At 45.4% G+C, this 24,312-nt stretch overlaps 1 long non-coding RNA gene across 1 annotated transcript in view; it reads left to right on the forward strand.

Annotated features, from left to right (window-relative positions):
• Window positions 1-22,095, forward strand: part of LOC135180330 (uncharacterized) — a 40,782-nt gene extending 18,687 nt beyond the window's left edge. Inside the window, exons 2-3 of the long non-coding RNA XR_010304395.1 lie at window positions 10,296-10,604; window positions 21,738-22,095. This is a non-coding gene — a long non-coding RNA (uncharacterized LOC135180330). The remainder of the gene's footprint in view (window positions 1-10,295; window positions 10,605-21,737) is intronic.
• The last annotated feature ends 2,217 nt before the right edge of the window (window positions 22,096-24,312 follow it).

Consider the following 24,312-nt stretch of genomic DNA (forward strand, 5'->3'; position numbering starts at 1 on the left):
AAGTTGTTGTCAGAGAGAGTGATTGGCATTGGAATGGGCTGCCCAGGGAGGTGGTGGAGTCTGTGTGCCTGGAGGTGTTGAAGCCAAGCCTGGCTGGGACACTTAGTGCCATGGTCTGGTTGGTTGGCCAGGGCTGGACTGGATGCTCTTGGAAGTCTCTTCCAACCTGCTTGATTCTATGGTTCTATATTTGTCAGTGGATGAACTCTGGACACAAAGCACTGCACCCCACATGTGCAGGAGCTCATCAGTGCTGACTGGTGAGTCCCCTGCAGTTTTACAAGATATGTATGTGATAGGCAGAACCTACTCTGTAAAAAGGAGAGAAAATTCATCACTACTTGGACTACCACTTTCTTAAGGCAGAAAAAAAAATATTTTCTTTTATTTGGGTCTGCTGATAAAATAATTTCCTGACATTGGTCCCTTCTGGAAGCATCCAACCACACAAGGCTATTTTCAGTAGCATGTTGCAATACCCTATTAGGGCTACACAGAAATCCCTTGAATCAGAATGGAATGCCCCAATCCTGGCATTCATTTGGTTTCACAGTAACCTGTGCTCCTAGTAGAGCTCTGGGTGCTCTGCACCATTGGCAGAAGCACTACAAGGTCTGCAGTCAATACAGCTGCTTATCCTGAGCAGGAAGGAGAGGATTGTCCCCTAAATCCTAAACCCAAGACTTCTGCACAGAAAGAGAGAGTCTTAATAAAGTTTCAGGAGCTAAAATTAGTCTTTTGAAAGACAGCAAAGCAAATGAGGCAAATTTCTTCTGTTGTTGTGTGTGTTTGTTGGCTTGTCTTAACTGGGGGGACAGGCTTTTACAATGGAACTAGGGCTTGGAGAAGGTCTGTGCATATTCTCCTTCAAAAAATATGAGCATCAGAGAAATGTAGAGTCACAGAATCACAGAATGCACTGGGTTGGAGGGGATCTGCAAAGGTCATCTAGTCCAACCCTCCCCTGAAGCAAGCAGGGATATCCCTAACTGGATCAGGTTGCTCAGAGGCCCATCAAGGCTGACCTTCAATGTCTCTCCAGGGATGGGGCACCAAACACATCCCTGGGAAACCTGCTCTGTTCTTCCACCACTCTCACAGAATGGTTAGATCAGAAGGGATCTCAAGGATCATCCTGTTCCAACTCCTTGCCATGGGCAGGGACATCTCCCACTAGAACAGGTTGCTCAAGAGCTCATCCAACCTGGCCTTGAACACCTCCAGGGAGGTTGTGGAGCACAGAAGCACCCAACGTGATCTTTGATCACGTTGGGTGCTTCTGTGCTCCACAACCTCCCTGGGCAACCTGTGCCAGTGTCTCACCTCCCTGGGCAACCTGTGCCAGTGTCTCACCACCCTCACTGCAAACAACTTCTTCCTAACACCCAGTTTCAATCTCCCCTCTGCCAGTTTAAACCCATTACCCCTTGTCCTGTCATTACAAGACCTTGTCAATAGTCCCTCACCAGCCTTCCTGTAGCTTCCCTTCAGATCCTGGAAAGCCACTATAAGGTCTCCTCGAAGCCTTCTCTGCACTGCAATGCCCTGACTCTCATAGCCTGTCCTCAGAGCAGAGCTGCTGCAGCCCTCTCAGCATCTTGGTGGCCTCCTCTGGACTGGCTCTAACAGTTCCACGTCCTTCTTGTGTTGGGGGCTCCAGAGCTGCACACAGTACTCCAGGTGGGGTCTGATCAGAACAGAGCCAAGGGGCAGAATCCCCTCTCTTGCCCTGCTGCCCACACTGCTCTTGCCCACATTTGGCTGCCTGGGCTGCGTGCAGACACTGCCAGCTCCTGTGGAGCTTTTCATCACCCCACATCCCCAGGTCCTTTTCCTCAGGGCTGCTCTCAGCCATTCCCCACCCAAGAATATTCTGGGGGCCATAGCTCAGGAATCAGGTATCTGCAGCTCCATCAGCAGAGTTAAAAGTCCCTTGCAAACAGTAAAGCAGAGTAAGTTTAACTATGGCAGAGGGTAAACAAATCTGTTTATGGATTAGTGCCTGTGAAGACCCTGAGCATCAATGTCATTCTACTGAAGCAGCACATTTTGAAATGAAATGCTTGGATTTAAATGAAAATCATCTGAAAAGGAGAATGTACATCTGGGCAGAGATGCAGAACGGTAACACTGTCTTGTGGGCTCTGAAACTTCCTGGTGCTGAGGTTTGAGATGACACCAGGCTTTCTTCTTCCCCCCTCCTTGATATTACTGGGAGGTTTTATCCCTTAACCCCCACTAAGCATAAGCTAGCATCACTCCTTGAGTATTGCTTTCTCAGAATTAACCTCAGCATCTACCCCAAGCCCTCCCTAAATAAATTTTTTTGAGCAGATACATTATTTTGGTTAGAGCTGAATAAATGAATAAAATGCCTGTGCAATCTCTCCTTTTTCTCTCTCCCCCCTCCCTCCTTATTCCATAAGAAGCAGCGATGCCCTATTAATTTTGACAGACAAGTTGGCATTAGGCACTCTAAAATCCAACACGGGCTGAAGTTATGCATTGCTGGTCTTTCTACATGGGTGTTTGGTTTTTTTTGTCGAGAGATGAGCATTTTGCCAGATTCTTTAATAATACACCGAGAGCTTTGTCAGTCAGTTTGTTTAGCTCTGCGTGGCTATGCCAGCGTTTTCCAGCCGTCCTGCTGTGTGTGTGCCACTGCCCTTCACTGCTTTCCTAGCTCCTCCCCGGCAATTAGACAAAGTCAACATAGCAGTCAGGCTGAGCAGCCCCGAGGTACCTGCGGCTAGCACCAGTCCAGATTCGCCGTCCCAATGAAGGAGCTTTGCTTATTCACCGCATCACTACCTCAATTAGGAGTTTTTGATTGCAGCTCGCCTATTTATCACCAGATGGAATGGATAACGCTAACCACGTTTTTAAGTCCTCACCTAAGGAAGAAGAAGGGGGGGGGGGAAATGATCCAGAAGGAAATAGGAGCAAATGCATAAGGCAGCTTGCAACCAGGAACCAGTTACCATGCCTACTGAAGCCTGTTCTAAAGAATGTCTTGGCTGACACACAGAACTCAATGAAAAGATGGAAAAAAATGTGCAGGCAATACTCCTTTGGCAGGGATGGTGGGGAATCTGAGACAGAGCTGCTGGTATGGAAGGAGCTCGCTGCATGCAATTTGCAAACATGCCAATTCAATGGCATGTGATAGACACTAGATGGAATTTAAAGGTCTTGGGGTCTTAGAGAGCTGGAATTGCACAAGGCAAGTGTGGGGGTATTAAAAATAGCAATCCCTTTTTTTGTCCCCCCCCCCCCCACCAAACGTTGTGTCTCGGGTTTGGATTCGGCACTGGGGAGAGAAATCCCTGCCCTCTCTTCCAGGCATGCTTGAAAAGTGGCCCGGGTGCACCTTAGTGCTGTTGTATCTTTACGTCCCAGTAAACACGTTGCAGCAGAGCAGATGAATTTCCCAAGAAGCTCCCGTGGCTTCCTTTGTGTGCCTGTGTGCGTGTGCCTAGAGGGACCTGGCTGCCTAACAGGACTCACTCTCTAACTCCAGGCAGTTCCCTTCCAGGAGGTTTCAATTTTTCCTTGGTGGGTGGGGGGCAAATGGGAAGGCAGGCTGGGGCTGGCAGGAGAATCACAGGAAGGTTGAATTGCTAAGACAGGTGGTGCAGATGGTTGGGTCCAAGAGCTTCACTGCAAGTCTGCTTTCCCCCTCCCAAATAAAAATCTGTACAAATGCTTCTGTACCACCTGTAAAAGTTCTTTGTTTTTATAACTCTACCCTTCCATTTTGTTTAATTTTGTTTTATTTGATTCTGTTTTATTCTATTCTGTTCTGTTGTATTCTATTTTATTCTGTTCTATTCAATTTTATGTTATTCAATTTTATGTTACTCTATTTTATGTTACTGTTTTACTATCTTTTATTCTATCTTATTCTATTCTAGTATCATTTATTCTATTCCATTTTAGTCTATTTTATTCTATTTTAGTCTCTTTTATACTATTTTATTTTATTCTATTCTATTTTAGTCTCTTTTATTCTATTCTATTTTAGTCTCTTTTATACCATTTTATTTTATTCTATTTTATTCTATTCTATTCTATTTTAGTCTCTTTTATTCTATTTTATTCTATTCTATTTTAGTCTCTTTTATACTATTTTATTTTATTCTATTTTAGTCTCTTTTATTCTATTTTATTCTATTCTATTTTAGTCTCTTTTATACCATTTTGTTTTATTCTATTTTATTCTATTCTATTTTAGTCTCTTTTAGTCTATTTTATTCTATTCTAGTATCTTTTATTTATTCTATTTTATTTTAGACTATCCTGTTCTATTTTATTCTGTTCTATTTTATTTTATTCTATTTTATTGTATTTTATTTTATTATGTTCTTTTCTATTTTAGTCTCTTATTTTATTCTATTCTATTTTATTCTCTTTTAGTCTATTTTATTTTATTCTATTCTATTCTCTTATTCTATTTTATTCTATTTTATTCTATTCTATTCTATTTTAGTATCTTTTATTTTATTCTATTTTATTTTATTCTGTTCTACTTTAGTCTCTTTTATTCTATTTTATTCTATTCTGTTCTCTTTTATTTTATTCTATTTTCTTTTACTGCATGCATTACTGTTTCATACCAGGTGATGAAGGTTTGAAATGTTGGGGGGTCTTGATTGAGACCTTGGAAAAGATTTCTGCAGACAGGCAGGAGACGACTCACTTCTCAGTGTGGACTCAGTGGCTTTTCTCAGTCCAGCCAAGATGTTGGCTTGGTCTAAGGCCAAGTTCCAATTTCACAGCTCAGATTTAGCAGCAATCTTTTTGAGAGTCGTGGTGATTGCAGGGGTTTGGGTCAGTCTGTCCCTGAGTAAGAGCCATACCACTGTTTTGGTTTGTGCTGGATCTGAAGTGGAAAAATGACTTTTGTTCAGCTCTGACTTGGTCTGTGCTCACTTGCTTGAAAATGCAAGGGCAGCTCTTCACCTGCTGTGGGCTGATGGAACCTGCTTGACACAAAGAACTTCATAGAATCATAGAACCATACAAGCAGCCAGATTGGAAGAGACCTCCAAGCTCATCCAGTCCAAACTAGCACCCAGCCCTATGCAATCAACTAGACCATGGCACTAAGTGACCCATCCAGTCTTAACTTAAACCATTCAAGAGAATGATTGGCATTGGAATGGGCTGCCCAGGGAAGTGGTGAAGTCTCCATCCTTGGAGGTGTTCAAGCAAAGCCTGGCTGAGGCACTTAGTGCCATGGTCTGGTTGATTGGATAGGGCTGGGTGCTAGGTTTGACTGGATGAGCTTGGAGGTCTCTTTCAACCTAGTTGATCCTATGATTCTGTGATTCATTTGACATCAGCTCTCCTATCAGCCCTACTTGCACCATATGGTGAAGCAAATTCATGACTCCTAGCAGGAAGCTACTGCATCCACACCAGACCCCTTGCCCACCACCATCAGACACTGCTGCATTCAAAAGTGGCAGGGTGCAAAATGAAAAGAGGTGGCATGGCATTCTAGGAGTGATGGGAAGAGGCATGCATGTGAGAGCACTGAAAAGGTCACATGCAGGAGTTTTGGATCTTTCTTCTCCAGCACATGTGCTCAGCTGTGACCAAAGACAGTGACTTTCCCTCTTCTGCCATCACCTCTGCATGTTGACCTACTACCCTTAGGAGGATGATGAGTGTTCCCAGCAGAGCCTTGTTGTATTCTGTTACTAGGACACTCTGAGGATGTAGGGGATGAGAAGGAAAGCTCATGCAGGACCTCAGCTTCATAAACATGACAGCCAGTTTATTTAAGCATCATACTGTCCTCTTCCAACCAGGTTTATGAACCTTTATCCACTTTTACTTGACTAGAAAAAGGGCACTCGAGTCCAGGTGGGAGATATGGTGTGACCCAGAGGAGGGTCTTGGGCCACTCCTGGCTGCCTGACCATAGAATTATAAAATCAGTGAGGTTGGAAGAGACCTCCAAGATCATCCAGTCCAACCTAGCACCCAGCCCTGGGCAATCAACCAGACCATGGCACTAAGTGCCTCAGCCAGGCTTGGCTTCAACACCTCCAGGGATGGTGACTCCACCACCTCCCTGGGCAGCCCATTCCAATGCCAATCACTCTCTCTGACAGGAACTTCCTCCTAACATCCAGCCTAGACCTGAAGGGAGGCTGTAGCCAGGTGGGGTTGAGCTCTTCTCCCAGGCAAGCAGCAACAGAAGAAGGAGACACAGTCTCAAGCTGTGCTGGGAGATATACCCTGGATGTCAGGAGGAAGTTGTTGTCAGAGAGAGTGATTGGCACTGGAATGGGCTGCCCAGGGAGGTGGTGGAGTCTCTGTGCCTGGAGGTGTTGAAGCCAAGCCTGGCTGGGGCACTTAGTGCCATGGTCTGGTTGCTTGGCCAGGGCTGGGTGCTAGGTTGGACTGGCTGAGCTTGGAGGTCTCTTCCAAACCGGTTGATTCTATGATTCTATAGGCCAAATGGGATCAAACTGTCATATACCTCTCCTGGATGTTGAGAAGTGAGGTTGTCTGTCTGTGTGCCATCAATGACTGCAAACCTGACACATTGAGAGGTCTTCCAGAAGAGTGTTAATATGCCCACGTGAGGCTGCTGTTACTCACTGGGAGAGAGTGAGGCTCTGTGGTGGAGTGAGTCGATGTGCAATCACAGATTCAAAACCCAGAGGGACAACTGTGCTTGTGTCATCTGCCATGCAGTTTAACTCAGTCCAGAGGATGCCTGTGGATTACTGTATGTTTGAATTGGAGAATCTCCCTTGGAAAGAGATGCAGCCTTGTGACAGAAATCTCCAGCAGTGGAGACTCCACATGGCCATTTGCTCTAGTCATTAGTTACTTCCCAAGTCCTTCTTCATCTCAGCAGGCCATTCCCACACCAGACCCTAGGCTTGGAGGTGTCTGTTACTCTGGTGCATCTGAGAGCCTTGAGGTATTCAGGAGGAATTTCAGACAGGCTAAATAAGGGTCAGTGAGGTTATGAGTTTTCAGGTATTGGATCCCATTATACATCTCATGTTGAGAAGCTCCACAGGAGCCAGCAGTTTGCACTTGCAGCCCAGAAAGCCAAGCAGAGCCTGGGCTGCAGCAGCAGCAGTGTGGCCAGCAGGGCCAGGGAGGGGATTCTCCCCCTCTGCTCTGCTGTGCTCTGATGAGACCCCACCTGGAGTCCTGCATCCAGTTCTGGAGCCCCTGGGACAAGAGGGCTGTGGAGATGCTGGAGAGTGTCCAGAGCAGGGCCAGGAGGATGCTGAGAGGCTGCAGCAGCTCTGCTGTGAGCACAGACTGAAAGAGTTGGGGCTGTGCAGGCTGGAGCAGAGGAGGCTCTCAGGTGACCTTCTTGTGGCCTTCCAGCATCTGAAGGGGGCCACAAAAAAATCTGGGGAGGAACTTTTGAGGCTGTGAGGGAGTGCCAGGATTAGGGGGAATGGAGCAAAGCTGGAGGTGGGGAGAGTGAGGCGGGAGGTGAGGAGGAAGTTGTTGAGCAGGAGAGTGGTGAGAGGCTGGAATGGGTTGCCCAGGGAGGTGGTTGAGGCCCCATGGCTGGAGGTGTTTGAGGCCAGGCTGGCTGAGGCTGTGTGCAGCCTGCTCTAGGGTAGGGTGTCCCTGGGCATGGCAGGGGGGTTGGACCTGGCTGCTCCTTGTGGTCCCTTTCAACCCTGACTCATTCTGTGATCTAGCCAGGGCAGCTGATGGTCTCACTTCTTCCTCTCATTTCCAATACCACCTAGCCAAGGGGCTCCTACTAGTGCAAGATGTAGAAGCCATTTATGTCAAACTATGAAGCAGTTTAGCCATGTCAAGAAGCTGTTTTTCGTGGAATCGTAGAATGCTTTGCCTTGTTCTGGTCTCTGAACCAGAGTGGGTTATCCTTTTAAACAAGAGTTGGAACTTCTTTGTGTTGAGGGTGGTGGAGCACTGGAACAGGCTGCTCAGGGAAGTGGTGGAGTCTCCACCTCTAGAGTCATTCAAAACTCACCTGATGCTGTCTTATGCAACCTGCCTTAGATGAACCTGCTCTGGCAGGGGGGTTGGACTAGGTGATTTCTGAAGGTCCCTTCTAACCCCTACTATTCTGTGACTCTGTGAAAGAGACCTTTAAAGGTCATCTAACCTAACCCTCTTGCCATAAGCTGGGACATCTTCAAATGGATCATGTTGCTCAGAGACCCATCCAACCTAACCTGGAATGCTACCAAGGATGTGACTTCTACCACCTCTCTGGGCCACCTGTGGCAGTGCTTCACCACTCTCAAACTACAAACTTTTGTCCTTATTTCTAGCCTAAATGTTCTCTCCTTTATTTCAAACCCATCACCTCTTGTCCTTTTGCAACAGGCTCTATTAAACAGTCTGTCCTCATCATTCTTATAAGCCTCCTGTAAGAACTGAAAGGCCACAATAAGGCTTCCCTGGAGCCTTTATAGTGTTCTCCTTCTGCTGCTGGGCTTGGTAGGCATGAAGCTGGCTCAGGTGGCTTTGCACCCACAGTGTAGACATGTCATAACTTCAGCATTGATCTTTCTGCTGTTGACAGCTATAAGATGTGACAAACCTTGACATCTCAAGAAGAGAGGTATCTGAGTGGCCAAGGGTCTGGTCAAACATGTTATCCCAGTGTGCTGAGGAGTCTGTGGGATTGGTCCCTCCAGCTGGAGAGCAGTGACCTGGCACAGCCCTTTACAGTGTTTGACTGGTTATTGGAGTGACTCATCTTCTTTAGCTTATTAATTCTTCCCTCATAGCCCACTGTTAGGTAGAAATTGCTTTCTTTTTTACAGATGGGGAATTCCCACCAGGGATGTTGCAGGCCATATGCACTCTATCTAATTTAAGCAGCTAACTTAAACCCCAGGTATTGGGCAGAGAATCTGAGGGAGGGAGTCCTTTCCTCAATCGCCAAGCAGCATCCTATACTCCTCGCTTCAGGATCAGATGTAAAGGACAAATCTTCCCTCAAAGTAGTTGTTTTTTCCCTATACCACTGCCATTTATTTTGTAGCCTAAAAGAGATGGACCAGTCTCCTTTGGATTTATTTCCTACTAATTCTGAAATCTTCTGTGATTGCATTAATTTCCTGCTAGTTCTAAAATCTTCTTCTGTGATTGCATTTATTTCCTACTACTTCTGAAACCTTCTTCTGTGATTGCATTTATTCCCTACTGGTTCTGAAATCTTCTGTGGTTGCATTTATTTCCTGCTAGTTCTGAAATCTTCTTCTGTGGTTGCATTTATTTCCTGCTACTTCTGAAATCTTCTTCTGTGGTTGCATTTATTTCCTGCTAGTTCTGAAATCTTCTGTGGTTGCATTAATTTCCTCCTAGTTCTGAAACCTTCTTCTGTGATTGCATTTATTTCCTCCTAGTTCTGAAATCTTCTTCTCTGATTGCATTTATTTCCTCCTAGTTCTGAAATCTCCTGTGGTTGCATTTATTTCCTCCTAGTTCTGAAATCTTCTTCTGTGATTGGATTAATTTTCTACTAGTTCTGAAATCTTCTTCTGTGGTTGCATTTATTTCCTGCTAGTTCTGAAATCTTCTTCTGTGGTTGCATTTATTTCCTGCTAGTTCTGAAATCTTCTGTGATTGCATTTATTCCCTAATGGTTCTGAAATCTTCTCTGATTGCATTTATTTCCTGCTAGTTCTGAAATCTTCTGTGGTTGCATTAATTTCCTCCTAGTTCTGAAACCTTCTTCTGTGATTGCATTTATTTCCTCCTAGTTCTGAAATCTTCTGTGGTTGCATTTATTTCCTCCTAGTTCTGAAATCTTCTTCTGTGATTGGATTAATTTTCTACTAGTTCTGAAATCTTCTTCTGTGGTTGCATTTATTTCCTCCTAGTTCTGAAATCTTCTTCTGTGATTGGATTAATTTCCTACTAGTTCTGAAATCTTCTTCTCTGATTGCATTTATTTCCTGCTAGTTCTGAAATCTTCCTCTGTGGTTGCATTGATTTCCTCCTAGTTCTGAAATCTTCCTCTGTGATTGCATTAATTTCCTCCTAGTTCTGAAACCTTCTTCTGTGATTGCATTTATTCCCTACTGGTTCTGAAATCTTCTGTGGTTGCATTTATTTCCTGCTAGTTCTGAAATCTTCTTCTGTGGTTGCATTTATTTCCTGCTAGTTCTGAAATCTTCTTCTGGGATTGCATTTCTTTCCTACTAGGTCTTGGAATCTTCTTCTGTGGTTGCATTTCTTTCCTACTAGTTCTGATTTCCTACTAGGTCTTGAAATCTTCTTCTGTGATTGTGATCAGGCTTTGTTTTCTTTTTTTTTTGCAGGGATGTCCTCTCTCAGATGCCTAAGTCATGGGGTGGAACTGCTGAGAATACAAAAAAGACAACTCTTCCAGTCAATGATAGACCATTTCAAAGCACTGGAATAACCTTCCAAGGAAAACGCTGTGATCTGCATATGAAATGGCCAGAAAACTCCACCAGAAACAAGTTATAAGCAGTGTTAAAAAGGAAGATTGTCCTGCATGGAGGCCTTCAAGGCTTTGAACCCTTGCTCTAGCCAGTGGAACAGAGAGTGGCTACACCAGCTTCACAGCTGAGCTGAAGTGGAGCATCAGAACTGAAGAAGTCTTGGTGAGTTCGATGTGGAGCAGAGAGTCCTGAAAGAGAGAAATGAAAGCAGTTGTCAAACACATGCAAAGCTCTTGTGAGGAGGTTGGGACTGTTCTCCATGTGTAAAGAGTTAGGACACAGGCCGGGGAGAGAGTGGCTGAGAGCAGCCAGGCAGAGAGGGAGCTGGGGGTGGTGGGAGAGAGAAGCTGAAGCTGAGGCAGCAGTGCCCAGGTGGGCAGCAGAGCCAATGGCATCCTGGGCTGGCTCAGGAGCAGTGTGGGCAGCAGGACAAGGGAGGTTCTTCTGCCCCTGTGCTCAGCACTGCTCAGGCCACACCTTGAGTGCTGTGTCCAGTTCTGGGCTCTTCAATTCAAGAGAGATGTTGAGGTGCTGGAAGGTGTTTGGAGAAGGGCAGCAAGGCTGGGGAGGGGCCTGGAGCAGAGCCCTGTGAGGAGAGGCTGAGGGAGCTGGGGGTGTGCAGCCTGCAGCAGAGGAGGCTCAGGGCAGAGCTCATTGCTGTCTGCAGCTGCCTGCAGGGAGGCTGTAGTCAGGTGGGGTTGGGCTCTGCTGCCAGGCAAGCAGCAATAGAACAAGGGGACACAGTCTCAAGTTGTGCCAGGGGAAGGCACAGGCTGGCTGTTAGGAGGAAGTTGTTGTCAGAGAGAGTGATTGGCATTGGAATGGGCTGCCCAGGGAGGTGGTGGAGTCTCTGTGCCTGGAGGTGTTGAATCAAAGCCTGGCTGGGGCACTTAGTGCCATGGTCTGGTTGATTGGCTAAGGCTGAGTGCTAGGTTGGACTGGATGAGCTTGGAGGTCTCTTCCAACCTGCTTGATTCTATGACTATATGAAGGAAAGAGCATCAGGTGTCGCCCTGAGGTTCAGCTTAGATGTTAGGAAACACTTCCCACAAGTGGAGACAGAGCAGCTCTGAGACAGGTTGCCTAGAGGGATCTTGAAGCCTTTTAACTGCTTGTTACACAATCATCAGTCTGAAAATTACAGGTGACCCTACCCTGGGGGAGAAGCACGGACTAGATGGCTTCTTGATGTCTTTCCCAACCTTGTTCCTCCGTCCTTTCATTGTGTATAGCAAAATTATCTGTGGGTTGGTTGGTTGTTTGAATTCATCTGCATAAAAACCTGTTTTATTCATCTCTTTTACTGCATTCACCTCTATAACTAAGGGAGAAGAAAGAATCTCTTCAAATTCAGCCTAGTGTGCTCAAATGCTGCAAAAGTCCATGCCATATGATATCCAGAATTGCCTGCCAGTGCGTGGGTGCAGGGGACAGAGGGTGTTGCATGCCATACATCTGTGCCTAGGCATAGTAGTTAGAGCTTGAAGGGCTTTATTTCATTTCTATTCCACTTCTTGGCTAGCCATAAAACTTCAGACTCAGTCAGTTAAAGCCTGGCTCTATTTTAATCAAGAAATTGTGGCAGAAAAAGAAAGATTTTTTCAGGTGCATTCAGTTAAAGCCTTTGGTTAAAAAGGATATTTTGATACAAATCCCCTTCTGTAGCAGCCCTTCACAGCAAAACATAAACACTAAAGGTAAAATGGTTGCAATTCCTTTTCCTTTTCATGCAAGACCTGATCCTGCACCTGGGGATGCTGATGTGAAGAACTAAGCCAAGGTGAGAGGTGTGCAGACACATGGCAGTGAATGTGCTAACAATGCCAGCATCAAATTAGCTCTGGCTAGAACGTGCCACTGCAGGGTAGATCTCTCAGAGAGGTTTTTATCAGCATGAAAGATAGCCATAAGGATTTTTTTTTTTTGATGTCAGAAGTCTCCCCCAGTTTTGAGGTGCAGCATAGTGATGTTGTTTGTTCTTGTCTAAAGGCTTCCTGGGCCAGATGCAGCAGTGGTGCAAGTGGCTGTCAGAAGGGTGGTTGGGTGTCTGTACTGAGTGCATGAAGTGCAGTCACAGAATCACAGAACCAAGCAGGTTGGAAGAGACCTCCAAGATCATCCAGTCCAACCTAGCACCCAGCCCTATCCAGTCAACCAGACCATGGTACTAAGTGCCCCAGCCAGGCTTTGCTTAAGCACCTCCAGGCACAGAGACTCCACCACCTCCCTGGGCAGCCCATTCCAATGCCAATCACTCTCTCTGACAACAACTTCCTAACAACATCCAGCCTAGACCTGCCCTGCCACAACTCCAGACTCTGTCCCCTTCTTCTGTTGCTGCTTGCCTGGCAGCAGAGCCCAACCCCACCTGTCTACAGCCTCCCTGCAGGCAGCTGCAGACAGCAATGAGCTCTGCCCTGAGCCTCCTCTGCTGCAGGCTGCACCCCCCCAGCTCCCTCAGCCTCTCCTCACAGGGCTCTGCTCCAGGCCCCTCACCAGCTTCATTGCCCTTCTCTGGACACGTTCCAGTCTCTCAGCATCTCTCTTGAATTGTCTTTCAAGGGGGAGGGGGAATCAATCAATGTGAGTTTTAGGCCACAGGTGGAAAAAGTAGGATATTTGATGGCCATCTTCTTGCATCAAACTATTCACTGTGCCCCACACAGGAGTGAGGCTCTTACTTTCCAGGGCAGTGATATGAATGGTTTAGGGACCTCATCTGGGAGTAAACCTTGCAGAAATGTTCAGGAGGTTGAATCCAGATCCTTAAAAATCAGTATGTTTAGTACAAATAAATAGGGTGGCACAGAAGGAAAATCATGAGAAGGAAAATCATGAGAGTCCTTACATTAGGATTTCTAGATGACCACAAATGTGTTCCTGTGCTCAAGGTTTGTGCCTTGACTGGCTTAAGTGGTGAGCATAGAGCCTGCCCACACAGTGGTACCTGCCACCAAACACCACTGTATGGATGTGTCTTGGAGTGTCATGGCAGAAAATGTCCTTGTGAATGGAAATCTCCTTCCCACTGACCACATGGAGGATATGCAGCCAGAGACACCAGCCATCTTCAGAGTGCCTTCCCTGGACACAAGGGAACACAGTCTCAAGTTGTGCCAGGGGAGATATATCCTGGATGTTGTTAGGAAGTTGTTGTCAGAGAGAGTGATTGGCATTGGAATGGGCTGCCCAGGGAGGTGGTGGAGTTGCCATCCTTGGAGGTGTTCAAGCCCAGCCTGGCTGGGGCACTTAGTGCCATGGTCTGGTTGCTTGGCCAGGGCTGGGTGCTAGGTTGGACTGGATGAGCTTGGAGCTCTCTTCCAACCTGCTTGGTTCTATGATTCTATGGACTGAAGTGAACGTGAGTGATGCCATTGACTTGAATAAGAGCAGGCTCAGCCCCACAGCAACTGGCATTCAAAGCAGTGGGGAAAAAAAACCAACCCAACATGCATGCTCTGGGGAGGGGGTGGTGTCAAGAGGGCATCTTGAGTTAATTTCAGGTTTGATTTTAAGACCAGAGGCGAGTAGAAACACTGCTTTGTAGGCAGAGCATACTTAAATTAACCTGCAATCATACCAGCAGATGTAAAATGGAAGCAAATGTATTATACATCACTGTCTTGGACAGTAGTTCTGAAACTGCCAGTGATCACACTCCACTTCAAAGAGCCCCTCTACCAGGGACTTGGCTGGGAAGATAAAGCCCTGGCTATTTACCTTCTGACCTTGGTTCAAGACTAAATTGAGAATCTAAATGAAAGTAGTTTGGTGGTCTCAGCTCAATCCCTGGTAGGCAGTTGTCCATATCACAAAAGCACCATCCCTAGTTTAACACAATTTGGCATGGCCAATCCTCTCTGTTCAGGAGAGACCCTGGGCTAAATTAGCACAGAGACTAAATTACATCTCATATGCCATCGTAGAGATGGCAGTCTTCGAAATGCTGCCTTAGAATAGCAGCCTGTGTGGAGGCTCTCCAAACTGGCTACTGGATAAAGAAATCTGTTTTCAGAGCTGCCACTTTCAAGCCTCTTGCTTAAGCCAAAACTGAAAATAAAAGCAAATCGCAGCACAGGCTTTTTAGGAACTTTGTGCTTAGAACGAGGATGATGAACTTGGAGAGATTAAAATACACATTGTAAGCATCTACTGAAATAGCTGAAGTTCTACAGGTTATTGGGAGGTTCTTCTGCCCCTGTACTCAGCACTGCTCAGGCCACCCCTGGAGTGCTGTGTCCAGTTCTGGGCTCCTCCATTGCAGAGAGATGTTGAGGTGCTGGAAGGTGTTTGGAGAAGGGCAGCAAGGCTGGGAAGGGGCCTGGAGCAGAGCCCTGTGAGGAGAGGCTGAGGGAGCTGGGGGTGTGCAGCCTGCAGCAGAGGAGGCTCAGGGCAGAGCTCATTGCTGTCTGCAGCCCCCTGCAGGGAGGCTGTAGCCAGGTGGGGTTGGGCTCTGCTGCCAGGCAAGCAGCAACAGAACAAGGGGAGAGTCACAAGTTGTGCTGGGGGAAGTATAGGCTGGATGTTGTTAGGAAGTTGTTGTCAGAGAGAGTGATTGGCATTGGAATGGGCTGCCCAGGGAGGTGGTGGAGTCACAGTCCCTGGAAGTGTCCAAGCAAAGCCTGGCTGGGGCACTTAGTGCCATGGTCCGGTTGCCTGGCTAGGGCTGGGTGCTAGGTTGGACTGGATTCTCTTGGAGGTCTCTTCCAACCTGGTTGATTCTGTGATTCTATCATTTTCCCTGATTAAAACATCTCCTGAGCCACAACTGTAAATTGCAGCCTTTCCATATCTGTTTAAACTGTTACTGTCACTTGCTAGAAAATCCGGAGGAAGAGCTATGTTCAGGAAGTCACTTGACAAAGATGCATATTCATCATGTGCTCATATCTATCTAATCAATCAAACAGATTAAAAGCCTGATATTGTAAACAGCTCTAGATATATTTAAACAGGAGTTATCAAAATATTTGCATGTGGACACACCTGCAAATGCTACCAGGATATGGTTGTGTGGTGTATGGTAATGTGTGATGGGTGTCATGATGTAGGTAGCATGACGTAAACAGAACACTTAGATGTGATGGTTTGGGTGTTACCTGCCTCCCACACACACTTTGGAAAATCACCCAGACTAGACTCAGCCAGCTGGGAATTAAGGAATGCAGCTTTATACTTACAGCTCAGCACAATATACAAGCAGATCTTTACAATACCTACAGCTATGAGTCCAGCATCAGTAAGTTTGCAGATGACACCAAGCTAGGAGCAGGTGTGGAGCTGTTGGAGGGCAGCAGAGCCCTGCAGAGGGACCTGGCCAGGCTGGATGGGTGGGCAGAGGCCAAGGGGATGAGATTGAACAAGGCCAAGTGCAGGGTTCTGCACCTTGGCCACAACAACCCCAAGCAGCACTACAGGCTGGGGACAGAGTGGCTGAGAGCAGCCAGGAGGAAAGGTACCGGGGGGTACTGATAGAGAGTAGGCTGAAGATGAGGCAGCAGTGTGCCCAGGTGGCCAAGAGAGCCAATGGCATCCTGGGCTGCATCAGTGTGGGCAGCAGGACAGGGGAGGTTCTTGTGCCCCTGTACTCAGCACTGCTCAGGCCACACCTTGAGTGCTGTGTCCAGTTCTGGGCTCCTCAATTGCAGAGAGATGTTGAGGTGCTGGAACATGTCGAGAGAAGGGCAACAAAGCTGGTGAGGGGCCTGGAGCAGAGCCCTGTGAGGAGAGGCTGAGGGAGCTGGGCCTGTTTAGCCTGGAGAAGAGGAGGCTCAGGGGTGACCTCATTCCTGTCTACAACTACCTGAAGGGACATTGTAGCCAGGTGGGGTTGGTCTCTTCTGCCAGGCAACCAGCAACAGAAGAAGGGGACAGAGTCTCAAGTTGTGGCAGGGGAGGTCTAGGCTGGGTGTTAGGAGGAAGTTGTTAGCAGAGAGAGTGATTGGCACCCCAATAGACCTGACACTTGCTTTTGACAGGCAATCACTGCAATCACAGAGAGAGTGATTGGCATTGGAATGGGCTGCCCAGGGAGGTGGTGGAGGCACCGTCCCTGGAGGTCTTCAAGAAAAGCCTGGCTGAGGCACTTAGTGCCATGGTCTGGTTGCTTGGCCAGGGCTGGGCGCTAGGTTGGACTGGATGTTCTTGGAGCTCTCTTCCAACCTGCTTGATTCTATGATTCTATGATAATACAGACACACAACAGCCCTTCCAGAAACCAGAGTCCCCTGGAGGGGGTCCCAACCTCCCTTCCACCTTCCTCCCACCCCTCTACCTTACCCCAGACTTTGCCTTATGTTCAAGGTAGTTTGGAGGGTTGGCCAGGGGGGTTAGGAAGCAGATGGATTAGTCACACAGGCAGCAGGTTAGGTTAGATAAAAAGTGCTGCCCCAAAGCCAGAGAGCAAACAACTGCCTTATCTATGTTTATGTTCTTGTTCTTCTCCACCTCAGCAAGCCTATGAGTGCAGCAGCCATCAGCATTGTTTCCTTTTCACAGCCTAGCATCTAATTCTTCTCACCAAAGCATCCCAGCTAGCTCAAACTCACACATTGTAGCACGTATGCAAGCTACGTCTGGTGAAAGCTGCAGAAGCTCTAAGTGGAAGCCCCACAAATCAATAACGAGGTCATTGCAACAAGGGAGAAGGAAGCCTGAATACAATGCAGGAAAACAATGTCATCTACTCAGTTGTACTCTAATTGTCAAATGTCTTCCTAGCAAGCCGAGAGGACAGATGGTGTAGCGGTTTCCATGCTAGCCTCTGACTCCTGCTCACTTTCTGGCTCTTCCTTACTCTTTATGGCTGCCTCAGTCACATTGCTGAGCCTGGATCTTTGTACTTCTCAGTGCTTTGAGGAAGTAAAGATACAATAATAGTGTAGGCAGTAATGTAGTAAAGGCAGAGTGTAGTAATAGGCAGGCTGTAGTAAAGGCAGTAATAATAAGTATTGCTATTAGAGAATCTGGATGAAGATGGGAAGTAGCCTGATAGACATCATCATAAATGCTTTTTATTCCTGTCAGCCTCAACAAGCTTTATAAACATTTCACTTACTTCTTGTGCTGCTGCTGCAAAGCCAGAGGTATCATACTCCCCACATCATCATAGAGTCATAGAATCATCAGCATAAGTTAGAGGGAGGGGATGGCCTTGCACTTTAGAGCCATAGAATCATCAAATCAGTCAGGGTTGGAAGGGACCACAAGGAGCAGCCAGTTCCAACCCCCCTGCCATGCCCAGGGACACCCTACCCTAGAGCAGGCTGCACACAGCCTCAGCCATTCTGGCCTTAAACACCTCTAGGGATGGAGCCTCAACCACCTCCCTGGGCAACCTATTCCAGGCTCTCACCACTCAAGATATGCTCAGGGAAACTGAGGCACAAAGCTGTGTGAGTAATTTTCAGGTAGTCACACATGGAAGCTGTGGCTCAGCTTCTGTGCTAGCAATTAACAAATGTTTCTCTTCTTTTTTTCCCCCAGAAATAACATGAAAATAGGAGGGGGGAAAAAAATCTTTCCTGGTAGAAGGACTGAGGCAGCTGGTGTGCTTAATCTGACAAGGTCAGGATGGGGGTGCTGCAGGGGATAGTGGTAAACTGCTGCAAATAAAAAGATGATACAAATTCATCAGGCAGTGACAGAAAAAAAGAAATGTTTTCTTGCATCAGGCCCTGCATGCAACATCAACTCCATCTGCTGAGGTGCTGCAAAGCCTTGTAGCTATGAGCAGCTTTCTGCACCAGCTATTCAAAAGCTGATTCTATGATCCTATGATTCTGTGCTTTTATGATTCTATGCTTCTATGATTCCATGATACTTTGATGCTATGATTCTATGATACTGTGATTCTATGATTCTATGATACTATGATTTTATGATTCTATGATTCTATGATACTATGATTTTATGATACTATGATTTTATGATTCTATGATACTGTGATTCTATGATTCTATGATACTGTGATTCTATGATACTATGATTTTATGATTCTATGATACTATGATTTTATGATTCTATGATACTTTGATTCTATGCTTTTATGATTCTATGATACTATGATTTTATGATTCTATGATACTTTGATTCTATGCTTTTATGATTCTATGATACTATGATTTTATGATTCTAGGATACTTTGATTCTGTGCTTTTATGATTCTATGATACTATGATTTTATGATTCTATGATACTTTGATTCTGTGCTTTTATGATTCTATGATACGATGATTTTATGATTCTATGATATGATGATTTTATGATTCTATGATACTATGATTTTATGATTCTATGATACTATGATTTTATGATTCTATGATACTTTGATTTTATGATTCTATGATACTTTGATTTTATGATTCTATGATACTATGATTTTATGATTCTATGATACTATGATTTTATGATTCTATGATACTTTGATTCTATGCTTTTATGATTCTATGATACTATGATTTTATGATTCTATGATACTTTGATTCTATGCTTTTATGATTCTATGATGCTGTGATTCTGTGCTACTATGATTCTGTGATACTTTGATTCTGTGCTACTATGATTCTATGCTACTATGATTCTATGCTTTTGTGATTCTATGCTTTTGTGATTCTATGATTCTATGCTTTTATGATTCTATGATACTATGATTCTATGCTTTTGTGATTCTATGATTCTGTGCTTTTATGATTCTATGCTCCTATGCTTTTGTGATTCTATGCTTCTATGATGCTGTGATTCTGTGCTACTATGATTCTGTGATACTTTGATTCTATGCTACTAAGATTCTATGCTACTATGGTTCTATGCTTTTGTGATTCTATGATTCTATGATACTACGATTCTATGCTTTTATGATTCTATGATACTGTGATTCTATCCTACTATGTTTCTATGCTACTATGATTCTATGCTTTTATGGTACTGTGATTCTATGCTTCCTATTTTTATTATTATTGCCTCTCAAACCCATAAATTCTTACCAAACTCAAAGCCCAGCCTGCAAGGGAAGTATTTCTTATGCTACTGGAGGAAAGACCTCTCTTTGAATCCTGCTGAAGGGCTCCCGTGGAGCCCACCCTCCTAGTAAAGAAGCTTCATGTATTCTACACCTAATTTTTAAACTGAGGTGGCTTCAACGTGTCTCTGGGCCAGTCTGACGGCAAAGGCATTTCATGTTGCACGCATCTAAATGGTCAGGCAGTGTGATTTCAGTGCAAGGAATTAACTTTGCATTAAGAGGATGACAAAGTACATGTTCAGAGGCAGGTTTCGCCTGCTTCATGTTGCTAGAAAACGGTTCCAGCACATCCTGCACTGGTCCCCATATGCCATTCTAGACTGGGCTGTCACAAAAAATCCCCCCCTTCGTGCTCACAAAAACAGTGACCCCACAGAAACATATGCTCCCCAGACAGACCCAGACTTTACAGCATAATAAATGTGTTTGGGGAGACGCTGTGCCCTACCGCTCCTAAACGCCTGGGCTGGTTCAGCCCCAGGCAGGATTGGGCCTTTTTGTACACATGGTGCTTTCACTGACATCAGTGAGGGTTCCGAGCTTGAATCCAAAGACATACATGGGGCTGGCAGGAGGCCGGGGCAGGGGTCTAATCTCCCCTGACTGTGCATGTGAAACCGCTATTAATCTTAATGGGAGTGCCACACACTCATCAAGGGAAGAATAGATGAAAGGGAGAATCACAATAGATCATTAGATTAAGCAAATAAATATAAATGAATATTCGTTTGGCCTTTAAAAATATTTTCAGTGACAGTAATGCAAATATTAGAAACCTTCTTTCCAACATAAAGCCCTTCTCAGATCATATCCATCCTTCAGCCAGTATGGGGAAGGGTAAGAGGGAAACAGCGCTTGCCCGTGTGCCTCTCTTGGGGTATTCAAGATGCCCCAGCTCATGCTAAGTGCTGCTGTCACACCGTGGAAATAGGTTTGGTTTATTTCTTCCCAGATTCTATATTTAAAAATATTATATTCCCTGCAATTCCCCCCCACCCCTTCCCCCTGTGGAATGTAGGATGAAATCCTTCCTCCGGTTTGTGTCATGGAAGCAGGATGAGCCCCACGGAAAGAGCAATGCTGGAGGAGGTGTGGGGAAGTCTGGATGTGCAGTGGCTGAACAGTGCTCCTCCGAGGGGGATTTCATCCCTTGCTCCTCGCAGCAAAACCAGCCAAAAAAAAAGCAAGAGGGTGAGTGAGGTCCATCATGGGGCAAAGTGGAAATTTCCTCCTGGTTATCACTGGTCCTCTGCAACACCAAACGGGAGAGGATACCTTTGCCTTCGGCCTCCCTGGAACGACGCTAAGCACATCAATCAATACGAGAGGGTTTGCAGCACCAAAGCATGGCCTGATCCTGCACCTGGCTCTCTGGGGTGGAAGCAGAAAGGAGCTGACTGCAAGCCTGGAGGGAATTGGGAATATTGTCCTACAGGGATGCTGAATCTATTTGCTTCTAAATCCACCAAAGAGAAGAGCAGGTCTCATTTGAAACGCTGACATCCAGAGAGTGGCACAGAGGTTTTTATTAACATTTCCATGCCCTTAAAACTCAACAGAAGGGCAGGAGCAGAAGCCTGTTTCTAACCTCTCACAAACACTCTGATATGAAGAAGTTAGCTGTATCATACCACCATTTTTTTCTTTTCTAAAGCAAAAATCAATGAAGAACCCTGCCTAAAATCAATGGGATAATTTGCCACATTAGTATTGCTTTCGAGCTGACTCACAGCAGCCTAACAGTGTTTATTTGTGTTAAAGACAACAACTTTTTTGCCCAGGTGATGCTCATAAGGCTTTCCTCCCCCTTTTCTTTCTTCTCCTGTTGTGGCACAGGACAAACATCATCTTTACTGGCTCGGGTGCAAGCAAACTTGTGCAAAAATGGCCATGAATGAAAAGGCTTTCCTGTGAGAAACCCTTTCCTCTTCGGATCCTCTACGGTGGAGTGCCATGACTCTCTGCTGTGAATCATTTTCCCCTGCTTCCAAATTATTTACTGTGTGCAAAGTCAGCCAGAATTCAGAAGAAATTGGACTCATCGTGACGTAACAGGAGATGTGTGGGAACAAAAGGGCATTCCTTTATCCTTGCCTGCAACCCGAGCTCAGAGTCTTTGAAAGCCTCTCAGGTCTTCCACCAAATTCCTACCCCCTCTTCTTCTTTTTTCCCCCCTTTCTTTTTCCCCCTCCCTTCCTCTGAAAAAGTAATTAATATAATCTCATCATCATCGTCAGTCCTTACGCAACTGCTCACCTCAGCTTCTCTCTTAGGGTAAAAGCAGTCGTCTCGGGAAGCCGGCAGAGCTGCCCTAAAACACCACCGCTCTCCCCCTGCCCCGGCTATGGCTTCGGAGGATGTGTTTAAAGGCAGATCAAGTTGTAACCGGCAGGGATTTCTTCCAACAGCCCTTGTCGGGCTGGCAGACCCCTTGATTTACGCCTGTCCTCGACGTCCTGCGTGGGGCTGGATCTCGGTGGCTGCCCTGAATAGGGCTTTTGCCGGAGCCGGGATTACTCACACGAGTAACAGCTTGCGGGGATTTGGCTTCCCCTTCCTGCTCGAAACACAGGAGAGTTGTTTTGGGGTTGTTGTTGTTTTTTTTTAAAGCATAATTAAAGCGATGCTAAAAGCAGTGGCTATCTGCGTGCAGCCTCCGGCGGTTTGCACATTACACGGGTAAAATAATATGCTCCGCTTAATTCGAGGGGAGGGTTTGTGGCTGCTTTTGAATGGCCCTTAAAGAGGGCTAAGCACAAGGGAAAAGAGAAGGAAAAAAAAAAAAAAAAAGAATAGAGGTTGTGTGAGGAGAAATTCAGGTTTCTCGTAGGCTCTTTCGGCCAGGGAGGATGACGTTGGGAATTCCCCTCACCTTTTGGTACAACGTTAAAAGGATGCTGGTGTAATCCTCGTCGATAAACGCGATAGCCAGCGAGCAAAATCATCCCAGGGCACACAGAAATTCAGCTCTACCATATGGAACAAGCTGGGAAGAGTTTCAAAACTTTTTCCTCCTCCTTCTCTTTATCAGGATATTTTTTTTTTCTCTCCATAGGCACAGAAAACAAAAGAAATAAACCAACCTGACAAGTTCGTGCGTTGTCTTGTGACTAAAGGAGGGGGAAAAAAAAAAGGCAGGAAAAAGGAAAAAAAAAAAAGCCTGTGAAGTATCACTGCTATGTTTTAGTCTAATGCTACTTCTATCTTTTATCCTTTTTAATTAGAAGGCAAATTCTCAGACCGCCAGGCCTAATCCCTACACAGTGGAACAAAGCCCAGCAAAGTCTTTGAACACTGCCCAGCCAGGCAGCACAAACCCTAGTAACTGTTGGCAGTAGGGCTAGGACTCTGACCCTCATCTTAGCCATTCTCTTCCAGCCCCTGATGCTCCCTGCCCTTCGAAACCTTGTCTGTTGTTCTTCTGTTTGGACTGAAAAGACAAAAGGGGAAACAATGTGGGAAACCTAGAGGATTGGCTAGGTGGGATGCGGGGGAGCTGGTGACGGATAGGAGAAAGTAAATGGAGTTTCACGGGAATGGACACAGTGGGGAGAATTGGATCACCAGATTATGTCTTTAGGTTCAAGAAATTTCTTCATCCCTCACTAAATCTTTTCATGGACAATGCCACTTTTAAACAATTGTTGCATTTCCAATTACTACAGGAGTGTTCAAACAAATGGCAAAACCCTTAATGAAAAGTTTGCTCATATTTTAAACTTTGGAGATCAAAATCCATAAAACAAATAGCTTTTACACGAGTTTTCGCTCGGGCACTTTACGTCTCCAAATTATTTACACTTGTGATATTTCCAGTTGAGAGCATAATTTGTGCCCAGCCAAGCAAACCACGCAAACACATCTAGATACATGAATTTCCAGAGCCTAGCGGGTGCGCCGCAGAATGAACGCTTTGACTAAGACGGGCTCATGTCAGGCAAGCCAATAGCGCAAAGCCTCTGCCTGCTTTCTGTTGTTTTGGCTACCTACAAATCATTAAGAGACAGAACAACAGATGTGGCTACCATCACTTGAAATACCTTCCAAACTCTAGCTATGCACGTCGACATAAAAGCCTCCATGGCCGTCATGTGCGAGGGATGCTGTGAGTAGTGATGTGAGCATTTCAGTGTGTGGGTACCGTACTTCGCTGCTGCGCACCTAAGGAGGTTAATTAAAACCAGACCAAACCAAACCCCAAAACACGACGAATCCAGCAGAAAAAGAATTGAACGACCCCCTCTGAATCCTGGGATTTCAGATGGCTTTGCTTTCCCTTTAAAATAATTTGAGGCAGAGCTTGGCTTTCCTCCAGCTAATGGAAAATGGGATACCTCCTAAATTTACTCCATGGAGGATATGGCCATTTCCCTTCTTATTTTCTTCTCGTTTTTATTTTTTTCTCTTTTTTTTTCTTCCTTTCCCCCCCCCCTCCTTTTTTCCCCCTTCTTTCTTCTTTTTCCTTCCTTTTTTTCCTCTTCTTTTTTCTTCTTTTTTTCCCCCTTCTTTTTCCCTTCTTTTCTTTCTCTTTTTTTTTAATTTTTTTTTCTCTTTTTTTTCTCTTCTTTTTTCTCTTCTTTTTTTCTCTTCTTTTTTCCTCTTCTTTTTTTCCCTTCCTTTTTCTTTTTTTTCCATTCATTTTTCTTTTTTCCCTTGTCTTTTTTCCCTTCTTTTTTTTCTGTTTTCTTATTTTTCTTTTTTCCTTTTTTAAATTTTATTCTTTTCTTCCTTCTTTTCTCTTCTTTTAAATTTTTCTCTTTCCCCTTCTTTTTTCTTCCCATCCTTATTTTTCCTTCTTTTTTTCCTTCTTCTTGTATCTTCTTTTTTCCTTTGTTTTTTTCTTCTTGT

Source organism: Pogoniulus pusillus, chromosome 1 (assembly GCF_015220805.1).
Source record: "Pogoniulus pusillus isolate bPogPus1 chromosome 1, bPogPus1.pri, whole genome shotgun sequence".
NCBI classification, from domain to species: domain Eukaryota; kingdom Metazoa; phylum Chordata; class Aves; order Piciformes; family Lybiidae; genus Pogoniulus; species Pogoniulus pusillus.